This window comes from Ictidomys tridecemlineatus, chromosome 9 (assembly GCF_052094955.1).
Source record: "Ictidomys tridecemlineatus isolate mIctTri1 chromosome 9, mIctTri1.hap1, whole genome shotgun sequence".
NCBI lineage: Eukaryota > Metazoa > Chordata > Mammalia > Rodentia > Sciuridae > Ictidomys > Ictidomys tridecemlineatus.
In genome coordinates, this window is record NC_135485.1 from 35534667 (window position 1) to 35549834 (window position 15168).

The following is a 15168-nucleotide window of genomic DNA, read 5'->3' on the forward strand; positions in this document are numbered from 1 at the left end:
TTTCTCCTTGTCACCCTCTTCTTTCTTTAAATTAATTAATTTATTTATTCTAATTAGGTATATATGACAGCAAAATGCATTTTGATTCATTGTACACAACTGCAGCACAACTTTTAATTTCTCTGGTTGTACACCTTGTAGTGTCGCACCATAGTGCAATCATACATGTACCTAGAGTAATGATATCCATCTCATTCCACCATCTTTCCTGCCCCCATGCCTCTGCCCCTCCTCTCCCTTCCCTTTGCCCAAAGTTCATCCATTTTTCCCATGCCCAACCCCTTTATGGATCAACATCCACTTATCAGAGAAAACATTCAGCCTTTGGTTTTTTGGGATTGGCTTGCTTCATTTAGCATGATATTCTCCAAATCCACCCATTTACCTTCAAATGCCATGATTTTATTCTCTTTTAATGCTGAGTAATATTCCATTGTGTATATATACCACAGTTTCTTTATCCATTCATCTATAGAAGGGCATCTAGATTGCTTCCTTAGTTTAGCTATTGTGAATTGAGCTACTATAAGCACTGATGTGGCTGAATTACTATAGTATGCTGATTTTAAATCCTTTGGGTATAGACTGAGAAATGTGATAGCTGGGTCAAATAGCGGTTCCATTCTCAGTTTTCCAAGGAATCTCCATACTGCTTTCCAGATTGGTTGCACCAATTTGCAGTCCCACCAGCAATATATGAGTTGGCCTTTTCCCCTACATCCTTGCCAAAACCACTTATTTAACCCTTTCTTATCACTAAGATTAGAGGAAAATAGAGACAAAGAACTCCATCAAGAAGGTTCAACCTTCACATTCTACAATGGTGCCAATGAAAGAGAAGAAAGCACAGAGAGATACATGGGACCCTTGGATAAGTAAATCAATAGAGAGATGCAATAGAAGGAACAGGTATTTAAATGGAAAATCTTATTTGCCACAATATCTGAGATTAACTCAGCCGTTAGTTAGGAGCTAAAATGTTCAAAGCACAACCTGGTCCTGTAAACATCACAGGTTTTTTTCCATAAATTCTTGGAATTATGGTACAGAAAACTTCTCTAGAACAACTAAATGTATTATACTTTCTATGAATAATAATTTGACTTAGCCCCCTTTCGTTCCTTTCAAACTAAGATTATCATCTGTTTAAGTGTGTATTAGTACATTCGTTCTGTTGTGTTTTTATTACTTTTAACCACAAATATGTAATTAATTGAATTCAGTGTGGTGGAAAAATGATATGTATCAGGATATTGATCAGCTAACTAGCAGTGGAACTTAATCTAGTCATTTCAACTTCAGGGTGTTGTATTTTCCATTTGCAGAGTGCACAGTTACAACATTACTTTTTTACATATTTTTATGATATTCTAGAAGTCCAGAACTTATCTGCATAAAAAATAAACTATTTTAAAAGGTTATGATCACTCTGTGGCTAGTGATTCATAACATAAAACATAGTACTGCTTATTTTTAGCTCTGAATTACCAAATGAACAATTATTTTTACTCTTGTTTGCTATAAATCCCCTGTAGAGTCCTTCAAACAGGATAGACAACTTCTCTTAAAAGTCAAATCTGTGCTATTTAGAGTACACATCTTCAGCCCAGGTAAGCAATGGTTATGAAAGAGTAAACTAATTAATAACAATTTTCCATTTGCTTTATAATTTAGCTAGAAAGTCCTCTTGGTTTCTATCTCTTTGGAAATCTTATTTAATTAGTTCTATTTCTTAATTTAAAACTATACTCAAATCAATTTAAATTTGTGCAATTTCTTATTTTGAAAATAGGTTCAAAATAAGCCTTTCTTTGTGGTAGGAAGTTATTGTTTTCTGAGAGCCATTATTTAGAACAAGATCTCATTGTACAGTTAACATAGGTATGGTAGAAAATTAAACTGACATTGCTTTGGCCTAGAGGTATTTTCTGGAAATATTTTTTAAATACATTCCTGCTATACTTAGCTGTCAAATACATTTCTTCAAAAAAATAAAGGGCAGGAAAAAATATGACTCATTGAGAAGTGGCTGTTTCATCTTCATTTCTTTCATACTTTCAGCTTCTTTTCTTTCTTTTTTTTTTTCAAGTTCTGCTCACTGCACACCAGCACTTGCTGGTGAAATAGATTGAAGTTGCTTGATATATCCTATTCCAAGTAATAAACTTAGCATAGAGTCTTTATTCTTCATCTTCAAAGCTTTTGGTAAACATTAAATAATTAATCCCCACAACACATTTGGGAAGTAAGCATACATTATTATCACCATGACAGAACTACAGGCTCCCTGAAATTAAAAAAGTTGCCCGAGGCTACACATCACTGTTATTATCAGAGCTGGAATTAGCTGGAATTAGCTTCTGCCTCCTCTTCTGATTTTAAGACCTCACAAGGTCCTCTCTTATCCTAATAAGAATCCAATTCCATCTTCTGCCTAATTTTTATTGATGCAATTGTGTTGTAAATAGAATTTGTGTATTTGTGGTAATAATTTTGCACGCAGAAAATTCAATTTTAGTAACCAGTAATGCTATTAAACAGACTGACCTCAGTTTTTTCCAATAGTGACCAAGAGATTTCACTCTTAAATGGGAGATCAGATGGTGGCTGTTTATTAAGAAAATAAATCTATTCAACAAGTTGGTGAGCAGACCATTGTTCAAAAATTTTGCTTCAAAAATTTTTAACTGGGCTATATCATATTTTTATTATAAAAGGTAAAGCAGGCTTTACAAAGAGCAATGGATATTCACTAAAGAAATAATTAGTAAAGTTGGAAAATGAAATAAACATCTACATTAGCATCTTTTGAACACTGAGTCCTTGCTAAGAACTGTATGGGGTAAAGAATTAATCATAGTCTGAATCCCATGGGTTCAAACAATATTTGCATTAATATTCACTTTTAAGCAGCAGTAGTTGTACTTGCAAGTAAAATTCCCAAATGAAGTGCAGGTCATTCTTCCTGCAGTCTCTTCACTCCATATCTCAAAGTATGCATGTTTTAAATCTCCAAAGTTAAGGAGCTCTACTAGATAGTGTCGTGCCCTGACACTTATCACAGAATTAGCAGAATTTTACCCTCATCATGTCCAGCTGATAAACAGCCTTTGGTGAGCTGAACTCATGTTGAGGTCTGCTAATTGGCCAGTTTCATTCATTTGGTGTTGCTGAGCCTCTAAACAAATTAAGGTTAATTGGAATCAGGAATGGATCAGCAACCTTAGTACTCAATCTGCTTAGCAGTTCTCTTCAACTCATTACTTTTCTATTTTTCTGTTCATTTTAGTTCCTTGCACAACCAAAGTGCAGCTCTCTCTTTCTGACTCGATTGTGATTTTTCTCTTGTTACAAAATGTTTCCAAAAGAATTATTTAGGGAGAAGTGATAAATCAGAAGAGGATCAACAAAACACCTCTTAGATACAGCTCATGAGTGTTGTTTTCATGTAGCTTTTCCAAATATGTTGCTAATCTCTCAGGGCTTCATTTTGTTATTTTGAGTCCTTTCTTAGTCCTGGTAGTCCTTAGTAGAACTTAGTCCTGGTTAGGTTGTAGCTATATCCAATTGTTACGATTTGGATATAAGGTGCCCCCCAAAAGTTCCAAGTTAATGCAGGATTATTGAAAGGTAAAATGATGGGATTATGGGGACTGTAACTTAATCAATCCACCTTAGTTTAAATGGACTAACTGGGTGACAGCTGTAGAGGCATGGCCGGAGATGTGTCACTGGAGGAATGCCATGTCAGTATTTGTCTTCTTTGCAGTCCATTCCCCCTTCTTTGTCTGCTTCCTGGCCACCACAAACAGAGCAGCACCTGTTCTACCAATGGAGTCAGCCCACCACAGACTAAACCTCTGAAACCATGAGCGTAACTTTCCCTCATCTAATTCACTCCTGTGAGGTATTTTGGTCACATTGATGACAAGCTGACTAATATACCAACTGACCAAGTTTTTCATCAGAGATGATATTAAACCATTTTATTCATAAACTAAAATAAACCTGAGTGGGATGATATTTTATTTCCAAACTTGTTATATTGTGCATTAGTCCCTTGGTCTTCTTCAAAATTTAGTGACTTTCAACTTTGCCACATTTCTGCCATAATATTTTTAATAGCTAACATTTATCGAATATTCACTGTGACAATAGTGAAGTACTTCACACATATTACTTTAATTAATCATGTCAACAAAATTTATATGCATTTAACAAGGAAGAAACAACGTCCTGAGTCAACCTGATTGAAAAATCCCAACTATGAATTCAACAATTTTTAGTCAACAGAATCTGTAAGCAATTGAAGTATCTACTTCCTGACAGCTATTCCCGTGAACTAAATCATAGTTTGAAACAGAATGGTTCATTTCCAAAATGAGGAATAGTAAATGGAATAAGCATTAATTCTCATCAGAATTCCATTTTAAAAGTATGCTTTATGATATCAGATTTATAAAAATGTAATTGAAAAACACAAATTAAAAGTTTCTAAGTATGAGAATTATTTTTGCTAACTATAGAAGTGAAAATTTCCTGTCACTGAACCAATCATTATTCAGTTGCTCTTCTTGGTAAATAAAAGGAAACTAAAACAATTAATTCCATTATAACCATGTACTGGGGCTTGATATACATTCAAGACCAACCTCATTCAGCCCTCTGCTTTTCTGTTGTGCTTGCTCTCCTCTTGACATTGTGCTACATCCTTTTCATATATCTCTCCTTAAACTCCTCTTTTCAAACTGCTCAACCTCCTGTTCTTTACCAGGGCATTTAATTTATAGGCAGTTTGGAGCCTCCATTTATGTGTCTTCTACATTTAACCATTTCCCTTTCCACTGTTCCCTGTTCCATTAATGAAAAGAATTTCAGAAGTAATGGAATGATATTTGCCACACAAAAATCCAATATTGCATGTTTTTGACAGATTATTTCTTTCTTTGTTGGGGGGTGGGTACCAGGCATTGACTGAAGAGGCACTAAAATCACTGAGTCATATCCTCAGCCCTAATTTGTATTTTATTTAGAGACAGGGTCTCATTGAGTTGCTGAGCTCCTCACTATTGCTGAGGCTGGCTTTTTTTTTCTTTTTATAAAGCTAAGCTGTGATGTTTGAGTGTAAAGATTTCTTTTATTAATTATTAATTTATGAATATTATATAATATCATTAATTTATCGATTATTAATTCATTATTATTTATTTATTCTAATTAGGTATATATGACAGCAGAATGCATTTTGATTTATTGTACATAATTGCACTACAACATTTCATTTCTCTGTTTGGACATGATGTAGCATCGCACCATATGTGCAATCATACGTGCACCTAAGGTAATGATGTCCATCTCATTCCACCATTTTCCTGCCCCCCCTGAACCCTTCACACCCTTCCTCCCCTTTGCCCAATCAAAGATCCTCCATTTTTTTCCATAACCTCACCCACCCCCAATTAAGGCTGGCTTTGAACTTGCAATCCAACCTTTCTCAGCCTCCCTAGACATAATTGTTTCTGATGTTTGTCCAGCATAAAAAAATGTATAAAATACCATGCAAGTTTATTTGTTTATTTGTTCTTAAATATATTCCACCAACTCCCTGGCCAAACAATCCAATTATCATTCATCCATTGGAAGAAAATTTAAGCTAAAATTAATAAGTTATTAGGGCAATTAAAGATGCTCAATTAATTTGTACAGAACATAAAATTTGTAAAGCTGATAATTTGAAGGCACAGTTCTGAAGCTTCAGTTTGCATAAAAATCAAGTGGGCTCTCACTAAAATGAAAATATTTCTAAACTCACATCTAAAGTTTTAACAACTCTGGTATAAGTCTGACAGTATGAACTTTTGGGGTACATTCAAGTTATTTTGAATTACAAAGAAGATTTTATATAATTTTTAAAAATAATAATAATTTATTAGAGTAATTCAAATATAGAGATTTAGTTTATAGTTTTAAAATAGCTATATTTAAGTATAATGAATGTATAGTAAATTGCATATATTTAAATTATATATTTGATAAGTTAAGGCATTTATTTATGCCCATGAAACTATTCACACCATCAAGATATTTATCACATCCTTCATTCTGAAACACTTCCTCATTTGCCTTATAATCTTCCTTTCTTCTCTTCTCTGCACCTCTCCTCCCACTGTTAAACAATCACTGATTTTCTTTTAGTCACTAGATTTTTGTCACATTTCTAGAATTTTGTATAAATGGAATCATGAAATGTACTCTTATTTTGCTTTTTATAATTATTTAGACCATCTTGTAATGAACCTTGAGAACATGATAGGTTAACTTGAGTCTTCTGGTAGGTGAGCTGGAAAGTCAGTAAAATGGCTCTCCAGTTCTCCTCCAAGTCATCATCACGGAAATGATTCCTCTGTCTAGTTCTAGCCTGGAATTCTCCCTGCAAGTCCAGATGCTAATGTGCACCCTCAGCTCTCATTTAATTCAATGTAAGGTTTACTAGGTTGTGGGGTAAGTTCCTGCTGATCCCATCCATGCTACAGCCTGAGCTATCACTGTCACCTGGTTCCTACAGTCACCCAGCTCCTATAATTTGTCAACACTAACTCTTCTTCATCTTTACTAAAACACCACTAAATCTAAGACTGATGTATCTGATGGATTTTATAAAAAATTGATAGAAGTAAGGATGTACTTATATTAAAGAACAATAAACAATTTTATTTTCATCATTAATCATCCTTCTATCTGCAGAATTATGCACTGTGCTCTCCTTTGGGAAGGTCCCTTGTCTTTTCTCTGTTTCTTATAGCCTTCCATGTTTGAGTGTTGCCTCACACCTAGGCCCTCCTCACATCTTCTCTTCTCTCCTGTGCCTTCACCTTCACTCCTCTTTCCCATTTCATAAACTTAAAAAAATATCATGTTACCGGGCAGAATAAAAAGGGTTTGTTGCTTTTTCTGCTCCATTTCAGTCTATGTCCAGTAGGAGCAGGCCACATTCAACCACAATGGTCCATCTGGATCTATCAGGATGTTTTTCTTAATAAAGGTTTAAATAACATCTTCCTTATGAAATGCTCCATCCTAAATCTCCACTTGGCTCTTCATCTTCCAGGTCCAATTTTAAATGTTACCTCCAGAGAAGCCTTTCCTGATTACATAACACAGTAATTTTCCAACTAGGTTATTCTGTTTCATAGCTGCCAGTTGTTTTCCTTCATTGCTTTTATCAGAATAAGTAACTACATGTGCATAGGTGGGTCTAATTCTTTATTCTTGTGCTTTCAATAATCTTTAAGTACCGTTGGGGGAGGCATACATTTTGGTTTTTTCAACTACATCCAGTGCCAAGTGGCTAATAGAAGTGCTACTTAGATAATTAAAAAATGAATAAATGAATGCCGCAGAAGTGTGCATTGCCAATGATTGAGCTCTATAAAATAAACTCAAAGATTAACTACAGGTTTCAGTGACAGACTTAATATGTTCAGAATATGAACTAAATGAAGATATTCCTAAAGTGGCTTAGAGCAGACAAAATGAAACACCTATCCAAAGGGATTTCAGTCAAGATGGGTTCAGGTAACTTCCTTCACTGCCAAACAATGGGATCAAAATGGTGTTTCTTTTGTCTCAAAATGAAGTGCTAGATTCTGAAATATTTTGAGCTCTAGTGAGATGTCCTTGGGATATTTCTATAATTGCCTATTTAAAGAAAAAATGGTAATTCTTTAAAAAACATAAATGATTGAAAACATGAACAATAACCCATAAGGTATAGTTTCTCTCTGTAATCAACACTTAAAAGTCTCTCAAAATATGGATGAAGACCAAGAGAGAGAAAAAAGGGAAGGGCAACCTTTGAAATTGCCCCAAAAAGGAATTAGGATGGACAGAAGCATCAGGCTTCCCCAGGGCCATAAGAGATGACAGATAAATATGCAAAATAGCTTCTGTTCAAACAGTTCAGCAATCTCACTCTCCACTTAGTACTCTTCCCAATGGCACTGCCAACATAAATAAATGCATCAAAGCTGAATTCATTCCAAGTGAATTGTTTAATTTCAACATCAAAAATTCACCAAAGATAAATTTTCCTGAACACATGCACACAGATACCCTCAAACAACATACGAACAAATGTACTTTAACTCAGAAACGGCTAAAACTAAGACAGCTGGGCTTAATCTTAGAAAAGACACTGTTAGAACTATAAGAGATTTTAAGGATCTTGAGGGATTTTAATTGATTTACACACACACACACTCCTTGTTTTTCAAATGAGGAAAAATTCAGGTTTGAAAACTTGGGATCCTAATTTCAAGTTCACAAAATAAGGAATATGCAAACTAGAGTCCCTCTGCTGTGCATTCCTAAGACATTATCTCCTCTTCTAACAGAGCTTACAAAGGAATGTGATTGGCATTGAATTTAACAAATGCTTTCCTCTTGACATCTGTTACTTCCTCATTATAACTAATGCCATAATAGAAATGAAGATAGTGGAACTAAAAGAAGGATCTAATAGTCACTGGTGATCACACAAATATTATGAAGGTAGAGCTGGGGTGTGACACAAGTCCCTGAACAATGTAATCATTGTTTCCAGTATTGTATTATAAGACAAAATGAAAACGTGCTAAGGGCTATGTAAAAACAAAAACAAAAAACTTGCTAAAAATTGTATTACACTTCCCTCTCAAAATTAAACTGAAATAATAACAACAAAAACCACATGAAATCCATTCTGGTATGTGAAGTCAAAGTGTTGTCCTATGCTTGAGGACTAACATAAGACCCTGATGAAAATGGAAGCCCAAGGAACTAGACATCTGCGATCCCTTGCAGTGGAAAGAGGCTCCAAAATCTAAGAAAGCCTCCAAAATCTGAAAACTCCGAGAGAGTGCTAAGAGCTAGCTGTCTCTGGAAGGACTAAAGTTGGGACAGGACATCAAATAATTGGGTAAAATATAAAACTCTAAAGAAAAATTCTCATTAGAAATGAGAAATATGCATCTGATCAAGCTGCCTTCAAATTTAATGGTACTGACTTTCAAGATATGTTTAGATATATTTAAAATTTGTTAATTTAATTTTATTCTCAATAAGCTTATTCTGAATTAACTTCACATGTACACATCCTGAAAAATTGCCAAAAATAGATAGACAAACACAAAATGATAGAATATACCACAGAAATAAAAACTAACATATATAGAATGAGCAACATTAATCATAGACATATAATGCAAGGCAAAGAAAAAAGTGAAAAACAAACATATTGAGAATCTACATGCTAGGCCCAGTTTCAGGGGCTTTGTATTCCTTGACATAATAAATGCTCAAATTAACCAATTATGCAGGTATGATTATACATTTAGGGAGTGAAGAAACTGAGGGAAATAGAGCTAAATTACTTTTCCAAGACCACACAGCTAACATCTAGATTAGAATTTGAAGTTAAGCAATAACACTCCAGATCTTCATCTTTTAACTATTAAATAATTCAAGAATGTAAATAAATATAACATTAATCAAAATGGGAGAAGATTCCCCCCAACTATTTATCAACAGTAGAAACTATATGTTCATTGAAGGATATCCATTCAATTGAATCATCATACGTGTAGGGTTATATATATATATATACATATATTTATATACACACACACACATATATGTATATATAATATATATATACACACACACACATATATATGTATATATATACACACACACATATATATATGTATATATATATAATTCAAAAACATAAATGACCTCAAAATATTATATTGAAAGAAACTGGAAACAAAAGAGTATATAGAGTATGCTTCCCTTTCAATAAATTTTCAAAAGAGGCACAATTAATCTATGGTGTTAGAAATCTTAACAGTTTGATAGTGGGTATCTTTGCGGGGGTTAATGACTAGGAAGGACCATAAGGGTTGCTTTTGAGCTAATGTTAAGGCTCTATATCTTGTATTGGGTGGTTATGACACTAAAAGAGATATAAAGAGGTTGTAATTTGTATTATACATTCAGTACAATATATATGTGTAACTACTATATATAAATATGCATTTTGTGATTTTATGTGTTTTTATTAATGTGTTTATTATTATTATTATTATTATTATTTGATACCAGGGATTGAACTTTGGGCTGCACTACCACTGAGCCACATCCCAGCTCTATTTTTTAATTTTTTTAGAGACAGGATCTCAGTTGCTTAGTGCCTCACTTTTGCTGAGGCTGGTTTGGAACTCACAATCATTCAACCTCAGCCTCTGGAGCTGCTGGGATTACACGTGTGCACCCATATGCTTGCATGCATTTAACTTTTAATGCCAATGCATACAGGAACATAATATGAAAAATTGTCATTTTTTAAAATTTTATTTATTTGTTCTAATCAGTCATACAAAATGCCCATCAATAGATGAATGGATAAAGAAACTGTGGTACACATACACATTAGAATATTACTCAGCATTAAAAGAGAATGAAAAATTGTCATTTTATATTTATTTTTCTAATAGAATTCGAATCAATCATTTCTGCTCCAAATTAAGGATTATTAGTTCAAAGAAGTTTAAAGAATTAAATGGAAATATATCCAGCATAGCAAATTAACCAAATTAGCCAAGTTAAATATGAACTCCCTTTAAGAGACATGGGTCTGAAGATTCCTGAGAAATAATTTCAATACAATTGGTACAAGAAGGTTTAATTTTCATATTTTTTTCTGGGTGAGAACCTTTGTAATATAAGAATAGCATCCAATTAATAAATTATTTGATGATAGTAAAAAGTCAGTTTTTATGAAATTAAAACAATCAAGACTTTTGTAGGAAGACTGCAAAACATTCCCAGACCAGAATTTCCAGCTGGAACAACAGTTGGAAAAAGGTAACAGATTTTAAGTAAATCAATTGAGATATTTTGTTTTCTTCTTATAACTAGAAAAGTTGTACTCATTCTTCAAGACATTATTGAAATGACATCCCTTCAGACAACAGTTCTATACATTTGGCACACACTCATCTTTCCACCCTACTTTGGACAAAATCAATCAATGCCATTCCTACCTTGCCAAATGAGTAAGTTCTTCTCTCTCTTTTAAATATTCCATCTTCACTTTGTGGACTTTCTTTCCTTATTAAAAAAAAAAAAAAAAACATACATTCTTTGGGAGAAAATGTCTGCCACCTGCAGCTCAGATGGAGAATTAATCTCCAGGATATATAAAGAACTCAAAAAACACCAATAAAACAATTACCTAATCAATAAATTGGGCATAGGAACTGAAGAGGCACTTCTCAAAAGAAGAAATATGAATGCTTAACAAATATATGAAAAAAAATGTTCAACATCAGTAGCAACTAGCGAAATGCAAATTAAAACCACATCAAGATTTCATCTTACTCCAGTCAGAATGGCAACTATCAAGAATACAAGTAATAATAAATGTTGGGGAGGATGTGGGGGAAAAGGTACACTCATACATTGCTGGTGGAACTGCAAATTGGTGTAGCCAATATGGAAAGCAGTCTGGAGATTCCTTAGAAAACTTGGAATGGAACCACACAATATGACCCAGTTATCCCACTCCTCAGCATATACTTGAGGACTTAAAATCACCATGCTATAGTGATGCAGCCACATTCATGCTTATTACAGCTCACTTCACAATAGCTAAGCTATGGAACCAATCTTGGTGCCCTTCAACAGACAAATGGATGAAAAAAATGTGGTACATATACATAATGAAATGTTACTCAGCCATAAAGAAGAATGAAATTATGGCATTTGCCAGTAAATGGATGGAACTGGAGACTATCATGCTAAGTAAAATAACACAATCCCCAAAACTAAAGGCCAAAGGTTTTCTCTGATATGCAGATGCTGACTCACAATAGTGGGTGTGTGTGTGGAGTGGGTTCATCAGATTGAACAAGGGGGAGTAGGGAGGATGGGAATGGGAAAGACAGTAGAATTAATCAAACATTACATTCCTATGATCTTATATGAATACATGACCAATGTAATTCCATATCATGTACAACCACAAGAATGGGAAGTTATACTCATCATATGTACAATATATCAAAATACATTCTACTGTCATGTATAACTAAAAAAAAGCAAAATAAAACAATTTTAAAAAAAGCATTCTATGATAGGTGCTGGCTTAAATTAGCAAATATTTCGGATTCAGAAAAGTCTACTTTACCTTCCAATGTTTCTTCATTCTTCAGATTACCATTTACTTGGTATTCATCAATTACTACAAATATTCACACAAATATATTCATAATTGAAGTTAAAGTATGTCAAATCTTCCCAAAGAACATAGGTGGGCAGAGAGAAGATAGGAGACAAAAAAAGACCAGAAGTGAATGCAGCAGTTCCTATGGAGGTAGGAAGAAACTTGAACTGAGAAAGCTCCTAGACAGGGAGACGGAGGCAAGTGAAGCATATAGGTAGATAGGGATCTAATGTTTGCTAAACACCTACTCATGTCATGAATATGTCTTCATAAGTCTCTGTTTTACATGTGATGACATAGGTTCAGAAAAAGTTCAGAGTTTGCTGGAGTTCGCTTAGGTACCTTGATATTAACAGGCACTTCTAAGTTTGTCTCTGAACCCATATTTTTCTTCAGGTTTGCTTTGCTTTGTTGGAAAGTGATACTAAGATAAGGAAATTATTCACAGCCAAAGCACATAAAAGTAAACAATTAAGAAGGCTCTCATTTGAATCACTTTTCTTTTTTCCAAAAAGCCAAATCATACTTTAGTGATTTGAAGCAATAATCTTTTTCAAAATTTATGAATATACCCACAAATTCAAGATAAATCTTGGAGCAGATTTGGCACATAAAATATGTTTATTATTTAAAAGATCAATGTGGGGCTGGGGATGTGGCTCAAGTGGCAGCGCACTCGCCTGGCATGCGCAGGGCGCTGGGTTCGATCCTCAGTACCACATACAAATAAAATAAAGATGTTGTGTCCACCAAAACTATAAAATAAATATTTTAAAAATTCTCTCTTTCTCTTTCTCTCTCTCTCAAAATAAAAAATAAAAAAGATCAATGGGGATAGTAATATGTACCCTACTTAAAATTAGTAAGAAGGGAAGAAAATATGTTAGTTTTGCCATATTCTACACATTTAGATATGCTATGCAATCTACATGTACCCCAGTTCATAAGAACCACTGCTTTAATAAAGAAACTATTGCCACTCTCCAACCTAGAGTCAGTATTTTGTGGCAAAAGTAAGTTTGATAAACATTGCCATAAAAAGTTTATAAGCCATGCACAGTATGTACATCTGTAGACTCAGCTGTCGGGAGGCTGAGGAAGAAGGATTGCAAGTTTGAGCTCAGCCTCTGCAATTGAGTAAGACCCTATCTCAAAATAGAAAACAAAAAGGGCTGGGGATGTACCTCAGTGGTTAAGCACAACTGGGTTCAATAATCAGCACTAAATGGTAAAAAAATAAATAAATTACACTTGGTCCTCCACCTTCAATTGAATTTTGTTTGTTTCAAAGAAATGACCTTTACCAGCCTGCTATACATTTGATCAGATACATTCAATGGTGGTAAATCTTTCAATAAAATATAATTTAAGTTTCAGGAAGAGTGAATAATCACTCAGAACTATTTTTCATTTGTCTATAGAGGCATGCCAAAGTTGTTGGATTGTTCTTGTGATTAGAGAACTAACAAAAACCAATATAAAGAAATAAGACCAGTCAAGGGCTGAATAATGACATGTCTTTGAACTTCTGCCTCTTTTTTTAAAAATCAAGAACAATAGTGTCTACTGCAAACAGTGAGCTTCTGATAATCAAAAAATTAAATAAGATGGTGAACATGAACTAAAAAAAATAAGATACTTGGGAATCAACCTAATAAAAGAGGTGAAAAACCTATACAATGAAAACTATACAACACTAAAGAAAGAAATTAAAGAAGACCTTGGAATATGGAAAGATCTCCTTTGTTCTTGGATAGGCAGAATTAATATTGTCAAAATGACATATTACCTAAAGCACTATACAGATTTAATGCAATTCCAATAACAATCCCAATGACATTCCTCTTAGAAATAGAAAAAGCAACCGTGAAATTTATTTGGAAAAATAAGAGATCCAGAATAGGCACAGAAATCCTTTCCAAGAAGACTGAAGCAGGAGGCATAACATTACCAGACTTTAAATTATACTACAGAGCTAAAGTAACAAAAATGCCATGGTTATTGACACCAAAATATACATGTAGATCAATGGTACAGAATAGAGAACCCAAAGAAAAACCCATATAAGTACAATTATCTCATACTACACAAAGGCACCAAAACATACATTGGAAAAGAGAGAGCCTCTTCAACAAATGGATTCTGGGAAAACTAGAAATCCACATGCAGCAAAATGAAATTAAACCTCTATCTCTCACCATGCGCAAAACTCAACTCGAAGTGGATCAAGGACCTATGAATTAGACTAGAGACCCTACACCTAATAGAAGAAAAAGTAGGTCCAAATCTTCATCATGTCAGATTAGGCCCTGACTTCCTTAATAAGACTCCTAAACTGCAAGAAGTAAAACCAAGAATCAATAAATGGGATGGATTCAAACTAAAAAGCCTCTTTGCAGCAATGGATACAATAAATAGCCTGAAGAGAGAGTGGGAGAGAATCTTTACCATACACACATCAAGTAAAGCACTAATCTCCAGGGTATATAAAGATCTCAAAAAACTTAACACACACAAAAAAACAAATAATACAATAAATAAATGGGCTAAGGAACTGAGCAGATACTTCACAGAAGATATACAATCAATAAGCAAATATATGAAAAACTGTTCAACATCTCTAGCAATTAGAGAAATGCAAATCAAAACTAATCTTTCAATCCAGTCAGAATTATCTGAATTTAATTATCAAGAATTCAAGCAACAATTAGTGCTGGTGAGGATTTGGGGGGAAAGCTACACTCATACACTGCTGATGAGACGGCAAAATGGTGCAACCACTTTGGAAAGTAGTATGGAAATTCTTTAGAAAACTTGGAATGGAACCATCATTTGACCCAACTATCCCACTCTTCAGTCTATACACAAAGGACTTAAAATCAATAGCTACCTTAATGTTTATA